This window comes from Chlorocebus sabaeus, chromosome 4, assembly GCF_047675955.1.
Source record: "Chlorocebus sabaeus isolate Y175 chromosome 4, mChlSab1.0.hap1, whole genome shotgun sequence".
NCBI classification, from domain to species: domain Eukaryota; kingdom Metazoa; phylum Chordata; class Mammalia; order Primates; family Cercopithecidae; genus Chlorocebus; species Chlorocebus sabaeus.
In genome coordinates, this window is record NC_132907.1 from 37,481,737 (window position 1) to 37,498,060 (window position 16,324).

Sequence of the window (16,324 nt, forward strand, 5' to 3'; positions counted from 1 at the left end):
TTACATGTCTTTTAAATGGCAAAGTATCAAAATGTCTCTAAATAGGTTTTTAAATTTACTCTTATAAGCTATGAAATGACAAAAACAGTGTCAGAATACCAAGAGTACTTTTGAGACGTTTTTAGGATTACATGGGTGCTTAAAATATAAGGAGGCCACGAACTTATAATTTTTTGATATTGGACTTCAAAACAAAGCTTATTCATTGTTTCTATCCTCTTTTGTTAACTCCTTGGAAGAGGTAATGCATCTCTATATCGGAATCAGTGGAATCTTTTAGCCCTATTTTTTAATGATGATGAACAAGTGGATTTTACCAAAATTTGTGTGGAGATAAAGGAATGTTTATTGAAAACACATCTGCTTTGAGATTTCGTTAGTGTGGATTTGGGGTTAACCTCCATAGGTCCTTAAGTTCATTAGGAACCTATCTTTGATTGCTTTTGGTGTGGCATAGAATTGAATTAAACCAAAATAGTGTCTTCTAAGAATTTAACTGCTTTGATAAGTTAGTGTTAGAAGTTGAACTTGTTAACATTTAGGGGATATGGTTTGGCTGTGCCCTCACCCAAATCTCATCTTGATTTGTAGTTCCCATAATCCCCACATGTCATGGGAGGGAACTCGTGGGAGGTGATTAGATTATGGGGGCAGTCTCCTCATGCTGTTCTCATGATAGTGAGTGAGTTCTCAAGAGATCTGATGGTTTTATAAGGGGCTTCCCCCTTTACTCAGCACTCATTGTCTCCCCTGCCGCCCTGTGAAGAGGTGCCTTCTGCCACGATTGTAAGTTTCCTGAGGCCTCCCCAGCCATGCAGAACTGTAAGTCAATTAAATCTCTTTTCTTTATAAATTACTCAGTCTCAGGTATGTCCTTATAGCAGTGTGAGAATAAACTAATACATTGGGTTAGCAAAGGATACAATCAATTTTGCCTAAAAGGACTTAGGCAAATATATTTTTAATATTTCTCATGTAGTCTAAATCTCATTATGGCCAGAGTTGCTGGTTTTAATTATGTTTAATAGACACTTGACATAGTCATACTGTGTGCAATAGCATGTTGTTGTATGCTTTGTAATTTAATGGGGCAGTAAATATTAAGTGAACTTTCTTATGTAAGCATTTACCCTTCCAATGGAATGAGCCTGGTCATTTTATCCCCGTACAAGTATTACATATTATATATGATGAGTTAAGGTTTCTTTCAAATGGCTTCACTTGAGGGATACTCTAGGATTTGCTTTTGTTATGTGGTTCTCTAAATAATATCTATGTTTTAAAAGAAATCTCATTGTTTTGTACTTTCTTGTAACTAATCTAGCTCATCTAATTTATATACATTTCAATAAATTCCAGTAGGATTACAAATACTTATAGACAAACAAAATAAGTTTCTTCAACTCTATTTTTTTCTTTGTTTTTAAACAAGGTGTTTTAATGTGAAAGCATTCAAAAGTTTTTATTAAAGCAAATGAAGAAGAAATGATTCAAGCTCTATCAAAGTAAAAGGAGGGGGAGAAGAAACAAATTTGCAATTAGTTTTTTTTAACCTCCAAATAAAAATGCTCTTTTAATCTTAAATGTTGTTCTACTTACTTCTATTTTTGAATAAAAATAGAACATTATTGAGTTAGAGAATGAAAAAGGCTATGACTAAGCTATAGGCTAACCTCAAGGATGCGGAGATAATTACTGATTTAGAGAATGAAAAAGGCTATGACTAGGCTATCGGCTAACCTCAAGGATGCAGAGATAGTTCTAAAGAGGTTTAAGAGTAGGTAAAGGCCAAGTGCAGTGGCTCATGCCTGCAATCCCAGCACTTTGGGAGGGCAAGGTGGGAGTATCGCTTGATCCCAGGAGTCCAAGACCAGCCTGAGCAACATGGTGAAACCCCATCTCTACTAAAAATACAAAAAAAATAAAAAAAAAAATTAGCCAGGCATAGTAGTTCATGCTTGTAGCCCTAGCTACTTGGGAAGCTGAGGTGGGAGGATTGCTTGAGCCAGGAGGCAGAGGTTTCAGTGAGCCAAGATCATGCCACTGTACTCCAGCCTGGGTGACAGAGCAAGATCCTGTCTCAAAACAAAACAAAACAAACAAAGAGATTAGGTCAAGCTGTAAATTTGCTGTCTTAGGTAATATGAAAAGCTGCAAGCGGAGATAAGGAGCTGAAGCGATCATTCATCAACCCTAACCTCTTGCCTGGGTGGAGAAAAATGGCAAGAAGCAGCTGGGTGCAGTGGCTCACACCTATAATCCCAGCAGTTTGGGAGGCCGAGGACGGTACATCACCTGAGGTCAGGATTTTGAGACCAGCCTGGCCAACATGGTGTAACTCCGTCTCTACTAAAAATACAAAAATTAGCCAGGCGTGGTGGCCCATGCTTGTAATCCCAGCTACCCGGGAGGCTGAGGTGGGAGAATCTCTTGAACATGGGAGACAGAGGTTGCAGTAAGCCGAGATCACACCATTGCGTTTCAGTCTGGGCAACAGAGGAAGACACTGTCTCAAAAAAAAAATATATATATATATATATATATATATATATATATATGGCAACAAGCAACCCAATTATTATCCATTTACCACAGCATAGTAAACCCAATGTTATCCAGGATACTAATCTCGTTCAATGTTTTATCAGCATAACAATATGATGGTTTTCAATTAAATTTAAATGCAACAAGCATTCCTATTCATGAATACCATCACCAAGCTATGAATGAAGCTAGAGATCTTCTTCAGATTGCTAGAGAAGCCAAAATAAAAGCATAGATTAGGAACATCTATAGTGACCCAGACAGTACCACCATTTCTCAACTCTCCTCAGATAGGACTCTGGAGAGGGCTTAGTGATTCTTCTCTTAATGCTATTTAGATAATGCAAAAACGTGGGCCTCAACATGGAGCATTGAAGGTGGAATATATCCAGACAACAGGCAGAGTCCTGTCTAACGCAGGATTAACAAACTTGATACAGATATGGAGTTGTTCTTCTATAGAGTTGCAACAGACAAGTTAGCTAAGTGACTATTTGAGAGTTTCTTCTGAAATAGAAAGAAGATTCACTCATTCTTCTCTGGGCTCAGGGGAGGAAGAATTTGAACCCAAGTTTTACTAATAATCCTTCCATTTTGTTGAAAATATTGACCATTAAATGCTACGTATTAAAATTGTTATCAAGAAGCAAGATATAGGTCAGGCCATCAAGTTTATGAGTCAAAGGGTAAAGAGAATAGGAAAGAAAGGATCAAAGAGAGACTGGAGAAGCACTACAGGAGTGGGAAATTATGGGCTGTGCAGGCTAATGAATCTGTATCGGATTCAACAACTTCCTAGCTGAATGGCCTAGAGGAAATTCCTTAACTATCAAGTTTCCTTTCCACGGTGGTCAACGGAGGCAAGACACCTACTGTAAAGAGTAGTTATGCAGAACAAATGAGATAAATTATGCTTATTGACTGGCATGCAGAGCCAGGGTCCACCCATGTGTAAAGGAATGTGGTTGAGGAAGCAAGCAAATATGTAGTGGTTGGATTAAATATTTATATAAGTTCCTGAATGTAGAAATAGTTGTAAAATAAACCATTTCAGCAGACTCACCAGCAACTACTTTTCAACTTTAAAAAATTACACTTTGTTATGCACTCATGAAATGTATTAAAACTATTAGCAAGCCACACCCAACTGGCAGCTGCGGGAAAGAGGAATTGGGAATAAAGGCTTTTGGCTCCATGTTTTCTTCCTGAACCAGGTGTTATGTTACTATTAACAAGACATTCTCCATATTAGTTTCATATGCACATTTATCAGTGTTGAACTGATACCAAATGGAGGGGAAGAATTTATAGGACTATGGTTTTTCCCCATGCTCTGTCCTCTCCACATCCACAGGCACCCAGATACATAGACACACACTCCACACACACAGACATACTCCTCCCCAGAGACAGACATGCAATCATAGATACACATATATTCACACATATGCCCTTTTCAGACTGTCTTGACCCACACATAATCTCACTTAAATTATTAGGAGCTACAAGGATTTCTAAACGACTTCCCAAAAAGAATATATATACTTATTTAAAAATTTATAGACTAAATTTTAAAAATTATTTATGATTTTTCCCAAAAAACAGCTATACTTTTCTTTTTACTTGACATTAGGTTATGCTGCTTAAACAAATAGAAGATGTGTCATAGGTATCATACCAGTTACTGGATTTAAATCTGGTAATTTTTTTTAGCTACTAAGACAGTCAACAGGAGAAAGTTCTGTTCAAAACTGAATACTTGGCAATGAATTTTAATAATAGATGGATATCTGTATTCTATAGGTGGGTAGTACAGATTATTGTATAGGAAAAAAAAAATCCTGCATTTCATCTATGACCTAAGACAGGGAAAATATGACAGGGAAACAAACAAGACAGAGTACTCTCCTTATATAGGGAGTAGAGGCAATGGAATGTGGTGGAGATGATAGTAATCGAATGAACAAGGCTACCGACAGAGTGACTCTCAGGCTAGTCATGCAGACCAGGCAGCAGCCCAATGATTAGAGAGCACCACCTTGAACCACAAAGCTTTCATATTACCATAGTGAGAAAAAATCAATATGTGGGAACAGAACTTGAAAAGACTAGTATAGAAGTGCGGAAGTGCAAGAGATTACTCAAATGCATTTGTTATATTTGATCCATGACTTTACAAACCTCTGAGGAAAGTCCCATCCCTGCATTTGACAACCATTCTAAGGGCAGAGAAAGAAGAGATTATTTAAAACACATTTTGTAGAAAATATTGTTCTATTGACATATATGCTGTTAAGCAATGCACAGAAACATCTCCCATTAGTTCTTATTCTGTATTTTCTCAATTCAACAATAATTTCAGTTCATGCAGTGACCCTCTTCCACAACACTGTGCATCCTGCCATGTCTAGTGCATTGGTCTACACAGAGTTTGTTATTTAATGTCCAAAGGGGACATTTAGTTCACTTTCCTTCAGTACTTTAATTATTCTGAAGACTCCAGTATTAATGGTGAATACAGGAAAGACTTCAACTAGGAGTGATCTTATAGACCAGGTAGCAGCTATGGTCCAAAATCAACATGTTTGGAGAATTAAATGAGATAATGTCTGTGAAAGTACCTGTAAACGGGAGCACACTAATAACTGTTATGAAGACATGGTTGGTAAATTTAATAGATGCAAATGTAAATTTCTTGCATCCACATTACAATACATCCATTGTATGAACAACAGATGAGAGAGACCTGTCTGGAGAGCATTTCAACAGAGACCAGAAGTCTGACTTGGCTGGTGAAAAGGTTTAAGTAATCTGTAATTATAGGTAGGTAGATCACATCTGGGCTATGGTGCTTATTTCAGGGAGCCACGTTTTAAGAGTGTTTAAGAGTGTATGATCAAACTGGACCTCACTCCTCACTCTCATAGAAGAGAGTGGCCAAGTTAAAGAGAAGTTAAAAGCTTTATCATATGAAGTATGGTTGAAAGAGATGGAGCAAATAGCTGTCCTCAGACATTTGAAGAAAACGGAACTAGGATGAAGTACAAAAGGACAAAACAAAATTGAGGTGGAAGTTACATAGTGGTAGAATTCACCTCAATATAAGGAAAAACTTCTAATCATGAGAACTCTCTGAAAATATATAATAGATTGACCTTCTCTTTCTTCATTTCTTTTTCCTCCTTCTCTCTCTCCCTCCTTCTCTCCCTCCCTTCCTCCCTTCCTTTCTTCCTTTTTCACTAATTACAATACTGACCTTTTCAGAGCAGCCTCTGAGTGTCTATCACATGGTGAAATGTACTTCCTCAGCATGGCTGCCATGTTCTGTAATGTGTGTTTCTATCCACTGGTCATGGCTGACTGGAACAGGAATAGCACCAGCCAATGAGCTGGCTGAGCCTGAAATACCTGCCTAAAAGAGGCCCTCTATTTAGGATAATGGTTAATGAAGCCAATCAGATTCTATTTCCTTTTTTCTTTCTTTCTTTCTTTCTTTCTTTCTTATTTTTTATTTTTTATTTTTTTTTGAGATGGGGTCTCATTCTGTCACCCAGGTTGGAGTGCAGTGGCACGATCTCAGCTCACTGCAGCCTCCACCTCCTGGGTTCAAGCAATTCTCCTGCCTCAGTCTCCCGAGTAGCTGGGATTACAGATGCCTGCCACCATACCTGTCTGATTTTTGTATTTTTAGTAGAGACGAGGTTTTACCACATTGGCCAGGTTGGTCTACGAACTCCTGACCTCAAGTGATCCACCCTCCTCGGCCTCCCAAAATGCTGGGATTACAGACGTGAGCCCCGTGCCTGTCTGATCCTCTCTCTTTCAGTGTTGGATTTTTATAGGTACATAAAAAGAATCTTCTAGTTAACAGCAGCCGGAGAAGTAAAAGTAGAGAGAGCAAGAGCAAGACAAGAGGAAGATAAGGAGCAAAAGAAAACCTGCAGCAACAGGGGACTAGGCAGAGGTGAAGAGTCAGGATGAATGAAAGCAGGATTTAAGAAATGCTGGTTTAATATTGTATGTAGATGACAAATTAGTAGTTATACATCTGTGTCCTGACTAGTATTAAAAGGTCTGTGTGGAGACCTGACTGGGGTGTTAGCTGTGTTATCCATGGTTCCGCTGATAAGACCTTTTCTTTCTCTCTAGTTTTCCATGTGTATTAACACTTAGTTCCCAGTTACAGAGGTAACAGGAGCATGTTTCACGGTAACCTTTCAACTTGAAGGAGCATAGCACTATTACAGCATAATATAGATAAACAAAAAGAGAGAAAAAAAGAGTATCACCAATGATTTCTACCTTAGAAATAAAGACTGTTACAACTGAGTGATATTATAAATCCCAAGGCCACCACTAAAATACAAAAATAACCCTAATATTAAAATACTAAAAATGCCACTAAAATACCACTAATGCTATTAAAATACTAAAATTAAATCAGTTATTGCTAATAAGCCACAACATTTTAAAAAATGGAATCCTAAAAATTACTCAGTTAATCTGAAAGAAGCCATTAAAAATAGAAAAAAAGGGAAAATCAGACAAATAGAACACAACAAAATGATATACTTAATACTAATTATAACAATACTCACATTTAATGTAAATATCCCAAATAAAACTCAGTGAGCATTACGTTAGATGAAAAAGCAAGACCAACTAAATTCTGCATACAGAAAACCAATTTTAGATGTAAAAACAAAAAAAGTTATTCATAAAAGAATGGAAAAATATATACATACTCTAACATCAATTTTTTAAAAACTTCTAGAGTGTCAGTAGTAGGCAAAGCAGCTATAAGAGCAAAGATTATTACCAGGAATAATGGTTATTTCGTAATAATAAAGAGGCCAATTCATCAAGGGGATATAAGAATTCTAATCATTGGCTGGACGGGGTGGCTCACGCCTGTAATCCCAGCACTTTGGGAGGCCGAGGCAGGTGTATCACCTGAGGTCAGGAGTTCAAGACCAGCCTGACCAATATGGTGAAACCCCCCCTCTACTAAAAATACAAAAATTAGCTGGTCATGGTGGTGAGCACCTGTAATCCCAGCTACTCGGGAGGCTGAAACAGGAGAATTGCTTATGCCCAGGAGGCGGAGGTTGCAGTGATTGTGCCACTGCACTCCAGCCTGGGCAACAGAGCGAGACTCTGTCTCAAAAAAAAAACCAAACAAACAACTAATTATTTATGTATTAATAACAGAGCTTCAAAATACATAAAGCAAAAGTTGATAGAAATGCAATGAGAAATAGATAAATCTGCAATTGTTGTCAGAGATTTTCATGCAGCTTTTTAAGTAACTGTTAGAACGAGTTGACAAAAAGGATATAGAAAACTTGAACAACACTAACAACCAATTTGACCTAATTAATATTTATAGAATATTATACCCCAAAGTGGCAGAATACGTATTCTTTTTCAAGTGTATATGGAACATTTATTAAGATAGACGTATTCTGGGTCATAAAATGTCTCAATGAATACAAAAAGTTTTCTATCATACTTTGAGAGCATCAAAGGATGCCCTCTGACTTCAGTGGAATTAAATTAGAAATCAATAACAAAAGCATTCTTATAAAATCTCCAAATATGTGGAAATTTAATAACACAGTTATAAATAATCCATCGGTCAAAGAAGAAATCAAAATGAAAAATATAAAAATTTTGAACTCAATAAAATTTTAAGCAAAATATTTAAAATATTCTGAGATGCTGCTAAAGCAGTAGTTATAGAAAAATTTATAGCACTAAACACTAATACTAGAAAAGGAGAAAAGTCTCAAATAAATGACCTCAAATCAATGACCTTAGGAAAACAGAAAAAAAGTGAATTCAATCCAATGTAAGTATAAACAGAAAATAAGTCAAAAGCTGGATTTTTGAAAAACTAATAAAACTTTTAAACCACTAGCCAGAATGATCAGAAATAAAGAGAAGATACTAATTTATAATATCAGAAATGAAAAAGGAAACATCACTATGGATTCTACAGATACTACAAAGATAATAGGAAATGTTATAAAAAATTTTATACCATTAAGTTTTAAAACTTAGATGAAATTGAAATATATTTTAAGATTAACTTTCTCAACCTGATAAAGGGCACACATCTATGTGAAAACCACACCTAACAGCACACGTTACAGAGGAAATCTAAATCCTTTTCCCCTAAGATCAAAAACAAAACAAATGTCTGCACTTAATAAAAACAGAAATTCAACATTGTATTCAACTGGTATATTCTAGCTCAAGCACAAGAAATGAAAGGTATACAGATTAAAAAGGAAAACTCTCTATATTTATATATTACATGATTATCTTTGTGGAAAATCCAGTGGAATCTACAAAAAAGCTACTAGAACTAATAAGTGAACTTTCAGGAAGGTTAAGGAATAGAAGAGCAATATAAAAATCAATTTTATTTCTAAAGAAAAATGAACAGAAAGACATTTAAATTAAAAAGCAAAACCATTTACAATAGCACAAAACATGTAAAATACTTAGGAATATAAATTGGACAAAAGATGTGCAAGACCTACACACTGAAAACTGTAAAACGTCACTGACAGAAATTTTGAAAGGCTTAAATAGGTATATTTTGTTCATAACTTAAAGAGTTCAATATTGTTCAAATGTCAAATCTCTGTATCCATAAAGTCAATAAAATTCTAGTAGCCATCTCTGTAGACATTGATAAGCTTATTCTAATATTCACATGGAAGGTCAAAGGATCTAGAATATCCCAAACAAGTTAGAAAAAGAACAAAGTTGGAGGACCAAAACTTCCTGATTTCAAAACTCATTATAAAGCTACAATAAAAAAGACTGTGGCATTGGCATCAAAATGGCTAAATAGAGCAGTGGAAGAGAACAGAGTACAGAAATAGGCTTGCTCATATACATGGAATAATGATTTTTAACCAAGATGCAATAGCAAATCAGTGGAGCATGAACAGTATTTTCAATAAATGATGCTTATACAATTGGATATTCGTATGTAAAATAATAAACTTTAATGAATGCTTTTCACCATATATACAATTAACTCAAAATGGATCATAGGCCTAATTTTAAAACCTAAAACTATGTAACTTCAAGTAGAAAACCTTCGTGACCCTGAGTTAAAGAGTTGTTAGATATGACACCAAAAACAAAATCCGTAAAAAGAAAAAAATGATAATTTGTACTTCATTATAATTAAAAACTGCTCTTTGAAACATATGAAAGGAAAACGAAAACACAAGCTATAGGCTGGGAGACAATATTTGCAAATCACATATCTGATTAAGAATTTCGCACCTACAAGAGCCTCTATGGTGTTTGGTTAAGTGTATGGATTCTAAAGTCACACTGCCTGGGTGGTATCATTATTCACTATGGTATATCCCTTTACAAGTGTCTTCACTTTTAAATGCTTTCATTTTTAAAAATTTACAATCTACATCCAAGCAGTATTATGAGAATTAAATGCATTAATTAATGTAGGGCTCATTGACTAATATTTCGCATGGAAAGAGTGCTCAATAAGTTTGAGAGACAGAGGGAGAGTGAATGACAGTGAGTATAAACCTATTATTGCTTACCTCCGTAAAATTGGAATTATTAGAATTATAACCATTTCTGGTAGTTGTTGGATTTTAAACATTAGCCTGATAATTTGTCTCAAAACATAAGTGAGAAAGCCTATTATGCTGATGCATAGGACACAGAAGTGAAATCTGCCTCCAAGAAGCACCATTATGTCTGACAAGAGAAAAAGAAAAAAGCAAGGTCCAGAATCGGATTTGCTGCTTTGACCACTGCTTTTCTAGCTGGCTGAGAAATCACATAACATCTGCTTATTAAAAGGGTAACCAAACATCTGTCTCTGAACAACGTTTAACCTAGGGTGTTAGAGCAAATCTTAGTCACAGATGACAAATGTGTCAGGAAAAGAATCCTGAACAGGAAAGCAAAATGTGATTGTATCAATTTCTGCTTTGGCTGAGAGTTGATTATAAAAACTTTGCTGTCTGTGCCAAAAACAAAACAAAACAGAGAAAATGTATGCCAAATAAAAGGTTAAGTTGATCTACTTCTTGAATAAGCAATTGACTTGCCTACTGACAAAAGATATTATGGATATTTAAATGGTTTTTATGGTTGTTGATTTTACAAGTGATGCACAGATTCACAATACATCAGACTTTAATACCAAAGCTTCAGAGGAGTAACGTCTCACAACATGCTACACACCATGCACTGAGTCCACTTAACACTTCCCCCTGCCGGGAACCTTTCCACTGAACAGCAACATCACACATCTTGGTCATGGGAAGTATCAGTGAGGTGCGTCTTTCCCATGGTTTCTGGCTTATGAAGCACTAACATAATCAGTTTTGAGGGACAAAGCTAGAAGCTAGATATAAAATAAGAAAGAAAAGAAGTTAAAAACGAAGCAACAGAAGTCTGTGTCACTTCAAAAGAGTCAACTTAGGAAAAGCATTAAATCACTTGTGAAAAGATGTATCCCACACTCAGCTGATTGATGTTCGATGTGGCTATTGAATTTTGGCATGAAGCACACTGTGATTCAAAAGGGAAGATTGCTTCATACACTTCTGCATTGGAAGGCAATTCTCACTTTTTTTTTTTCCCCCAAGCTGTTCACAAACCTCTCTTCTTTCTTACAGGCTAGATATGATACAGCCCTTCAAGGCAGAAACAGGAGCATTTTCAGAGACAGAATATTTGTGAATCTCTTGTCTATCTTGGAAAATGGGTACTGAAAATTCCAAATGGATACAAAGTAGTTCTAGATCTCTTTGGCGCCATTCCAAGCTATGCTGTTGAAAGCACTGACAAGCTTAGAGACAGGAATGGTTAGTTTTGTAGCTTAGACAGGCAGAGGAAGTACTCTCCTTTGGCATATAAAATATCTAGACGCAGAAGAATGATCTCAGTCACGGTAGCAGCCTGGTTCTGCTAGGAAGTTTTTTTCAGCATAGACTCCTTCAGGTAACAAAAAATCCCAAACCAAGACCAGCCATGTGAATGGCAAACCAACCACATTCTCTTAGCTTGGACATGGTGAACTTGGACCTTGTACAGCTAGTTGTACTCATTTAAAACTGCAGCCTAACAAATAGTTCTCATTTATTCATTAAATCAACAAATATCTGTTAAGCTCCTACTAAGTGCCAAGCACCATTATACAGCAATTACTCAGACAATTCCACCTCTGAAGGAGCAGTAGGTCCTTTTTTTTTTTTTTTTTTTGGAGACGGAGTCTCGCTGTCCCCCAGGCTGGAGTGCAGTAGCGCAATCTCGGCTCACCGCAAGCTCCGCCTCCCGGGTTCACGCCATTCTCCTGCCTCAGCCTCCCGAGTAGCTGGGACTACAGGCACCCGCCACCGCGCCCGGATAATTTTTTGTATTTTTAGTAGAGACGGAGTTTCACCATGTTAGCCAGGATGGTCTCCAGCTCCTGACCTTGTGATCCACCCGCCTCAGCCTCCCAAAGTGCTGGGATTACAGGCGTGAGCCACCGCGCCCAGCTTAGGAGCAGTAGTTCTTAAAAGATGAGGCTTTTTCTGATTTATGGGGTTTCTCTTATTCTTGAAGGCTTTAAGAAAAAATAAAGAAGAAATTTGTTGTGATGAGAATTAGTGCACCAGGTTTATATCCTAGATCCTTGAGAGAATGTTAGTGGACATTCAAGATGGAGAGCTAAGTAAAACTTGCTCTACTCTGTTCATTCTGTATTTGAGGAATGTACAGTATACTGAGAAGGGGAGGGGGCAGTGCCAGCCCTTTTTGAAAATGTGCATATGGACTAATTCCTGCAGGGCCTCCCCACTTCCTTTGTATAAAATGCACAGAAGCCCTGTTCAGTTTTAAGCTGACCTGCCTCTCCTTATTTGGATATGAAGACTGAAGTCAGCCTAGCAGTGTCCCTGGTATTTGTAATTAGCAGAGTTGGCCAGGGAAACCACCACCGAGATTTCATAGTTGCATGACTGTTGCTGATGAAATGATTCATTTGCCTTAGAATGAATTGCTAACCATGAGGTCAACTTCAGAGCAGTCAACAGCACTCAGCAAAAGAACCAATCAGTGGGAGGCGTATTCTTCAAAGAGTGAATCTTTCCGGTTATACACAGTAGAAGAGAAGTACAGCTAGAGGATATATAGTGAACTTTTACCATAAATTTATGAAAGAACCAACACAGCAGGTCTAGCTAGGCTCATACTGACTTTAAAAGCCTGAATTAAAATATGGGTTTTTTTTTCTAGAATATAAATAGGTTTGTAGAAAAATAGTAAGCAGGAGCTTTAAAAAGAAATTGAATGAGCTGATATAGGAATTTGAATTTTCTCTTATAATGCTTTAAATGCTATTTCATGTCATCCTAGAGGTTGAAATGTCTATTAACTAGGTTGCATAGGTTTTACCAGTGCCACTGTTAAGTTGTGTACTTCAGGTATTTTATCCTTCTCACTATTTTATTTATTTATTTATTTATTTATTTATTTATTTATTTAAGACGGAGTCTTGCTCTGTCACCCAGGCTGGAGTGCAGCCGTGCGATCCCGGCACACTGCAACAACCAACTCCCTGATTCAAGCGATTCTCCTGCTTCAGCCTACCGAGTGGCTGGGATTACAGGCATGTGCCACCACACCTAGCTAATTTTTGTATTTTTAGTAGAGACGGGGTTTCACCATGTTGGCCAGGATGGTCTTGATCTCCCGACCTCGTGATCCACTCACCTTGGCCTCCCAAAGTGCTGGGATTACAAGCGTGAGCCACCGCACCTGGCCCTTCTCGCGGTTTTGAATCATCAAAAGAAATGTTCAATCTTGTTTTTTAGTTAATTAGATTTTATTGACCTTTGAATGACTCTAACACTTGAAAAATCAAGAAAGGATCTAACAAAAGACTAGACCAAGAGGACTCAACATTCTTCTCATTCATTTTTGAGATGCTTCTTTAATTAATAAATTATATCTGTTTGAATGAACAAGACACAAAAAGTTTTATCATAGAGTATTTTCAAAACAACATAATAGGGAGATTAATATGTTTCCCGAGTTTTCAGAATGTGGGTGGTAGGCTAGTGAACCCTAGGAACAGCAACCTTTAAAATCATTGGTAGTGGGCCAGACGCGGTGGCTCAAGCCTGTAATCCCAGCACTTTGGGAGGCTGAGACGGGCGGATCACGAGGTCAGGAGATCGAGACCTGGCTAACCCGATGAAACTCCGTCTCTACTAAAAAAAAACCACAAAAAACTAGCCGGGCGAGGTGGCGGGCACTTGTAGTCCCAGCTACTCGGGAGGCTGAGGCAGGAGAATGGCGTAAGCCCGGGAGGCGCAGCTTGCAGTGAGCTGAGATCTGGCCACTGCACTCCAGCCTGGGCAACAGAGTGAGACTCCGTCTCAAAAAAAAAAAAAAAAAAAAAAAAATTATTGGTAATGGCTTCCATTATTTGAGGTTTCCCTTCCCTAACCCCACCTTGTTGGTGCAGGTTCTTCATAGCTGCTAAACAGCATTACCACGTAAGAACACCAAAAATTGTTGATGGTCTTCTCCGCCCACTAGAAGATAAATTTCATGTGAGCAAAATTTTGGGTGTTTAGTTTGCTGCCATGTATCCAGTATTTGAAACAATGCACATCACATAGGGAGTACATAATATTTAGGAATGCGTTGAATAAATTCACAGGAAGTTTTCATCTGCCAAGGGATATTGTAGTTAACGCTATCAAATAAATGCCCAGGAGCTTAACCTTTGTCTAATTACTGCCTCTTTAGTATTTGAGGGACTCACGGATCCTAGCTGTTTGAAACAGGCTTTGTCTGATAATTTAAATTTTTATAGGGAAGTTTGGTATGGATATTAGTGAAGCGTAAACTATAAACACTCCCTGGGAATTTTAGATTGACTTTGGCAGATCACAAAAAGGTATAACAATTCTAGTTTAGAAGTAGAATCAGCAAGAACCAAAATTGGGCCAATATTCACTGAAGGTGAAGGTGGACAACATCTTTACTGAAGCCCTAGGTCACACGAGTTCAGGATGAGAGACGACCTATGGTTGCCTCCCTACTGACTATATAAGAGAATAATAGACACCAGTCACTAAAGTTGTGGAAGAGAGGCTAAGTATTCTGGTAAAATAATTACCTGGTAGGAGCTGATATAAAAGAACTCTGATTATAAATTGAGTCTTTTTTTCCCATGGTGATTGGAGACTGGGGAAAAATGGTTATGCACGAATTTAAGGATTCTGTTAAAAATAAATTGCTTGAGAAACAATGTATACCATCAAAGTAGATGTTTTAGAGAGTAAAATCAATATTTGGGGAATAAATGTGAAACCTCTAAGTTCTAAAAGGTAGCTGTATCTTTCCTTTCTAGTTTATGACCATTACTAAGAAGAATCACTTAAACCAACATTAGCTTAGAGGCAAAGGTCTCTAGCTGTTGAATAATTAGTTTCAGAAGTTCCAGCTATGCATCCCTGAACATTATTTAAGCTGCCAACTCATTTATTCCCTGTATGAAAGCTTTCCTTTTCTTTGGACCAGGTAGGACCTTTACTCAGCTATATTCATTCAGACTTTTTCCCCAGTTCATTAACCAATTGTCAATCTTTCTAAAACCCTGAGGCAGAAAGTTTAAAAAAGGGGTAATAGATGAGAACTATGAGGCTCTGCTGTATGTATCTGTGGTAATTCTACTAATTAGGGAAAACCTTGTCAATTGAAACACACACACACACGCATACACATAGACAAAGAAATCCAAATCAAAACACAGAACTTATCTCTTCCACCCCTCCCAGCCCCCATGGTGGCCTTTGCAGACACTGTCTAATTAAGGTATCTACTTAGAGTTACTTGTCAGTTATCAACTTTTAGTTGGTTACCCTTAGCAACATTTCTGCTCTAGATTTAGCTAGAAATAAATCTTCAAACACATGGATTAGAGAGCTAAATGTCATACAGAGCAGCAAATGAAATGAGTCACTTCACCAAACAATTATTTTTACTAAACTTTTGAATAAAATAGACTTTGCAGACTCAGTTTAAAAAAATTAGAGCAAATAGCCATGCCTGTGATCTACTGTCCTTCTTGAGCAAGGATAGCTAGTCTTACACTACAGTAAAAATATTACTCGTTTTTATATTTTATTCCCCCAACATTTTACATCCAAATGATACCTTCTTTAAAGATTTAATAGAAATTTTTCTCCAACCTTAACTTATAATATTTCAAAATATCATTGTTAATCTTTGGCCTTCTGTATGGGGTGAGAAAAATAATAAATAATATATAATAATATGTTAGAAATCATGCATATAATTTAATAGTAAATAATATACTCCTGTCTTAAGAGACATTTTCTTCATATTTTCTGAGCAGTAGAACACAGTCTGTAATAGTTTCATAGCTTTCTTTTCTACACAGCAGTTTCCAAACTAGTGTTTCTAATATATATATATGTTCAGCATAAATAGAATCACTCACAGAAGGAATTTTCAAGATTCTATTCTCTAACTAGCCAGTATCTTGTCTTTTACATCCATGAAAACGATAACTGCCCTATTTTATCAAGGTTCCTTTGGTGTTTATCCACACATTTTATTTAATGGTAGGCATGTAGGAGAGAAATCTTGGCTCATATTGTGAAAGTAAAGCCACATACAGTTTTAAAAAAAAAAGTTCTTTATATGATCTTATAACCAGGAGCAAGATATTGATTAGATTTTCAGTTGTGAACAA

General features: G+C 36.9%; 1 long non-coding RNA gene across 1 annotated transcript in view; it reads left to right on the forward strand.

The window, feature by feature from the left end:
- The first annotated feature begins 732 nt into the window (after window positions 1-732).
- LOC140711576 (uncharacterized) overlaps window positions 733-16,324 on the forward strand; it is a 42,697-nt gene continuing 27,105 nt past the window's right edge. Inside the window, exon 1 of the long non-coding RNA XR_012092851.1 lies at window positions 733-822. This is a non-coding gene — a long non-coding RNA (uncharacterized lncRNA). The remainder of the gene's footprint in view (window positions 823-16,324) is intronic.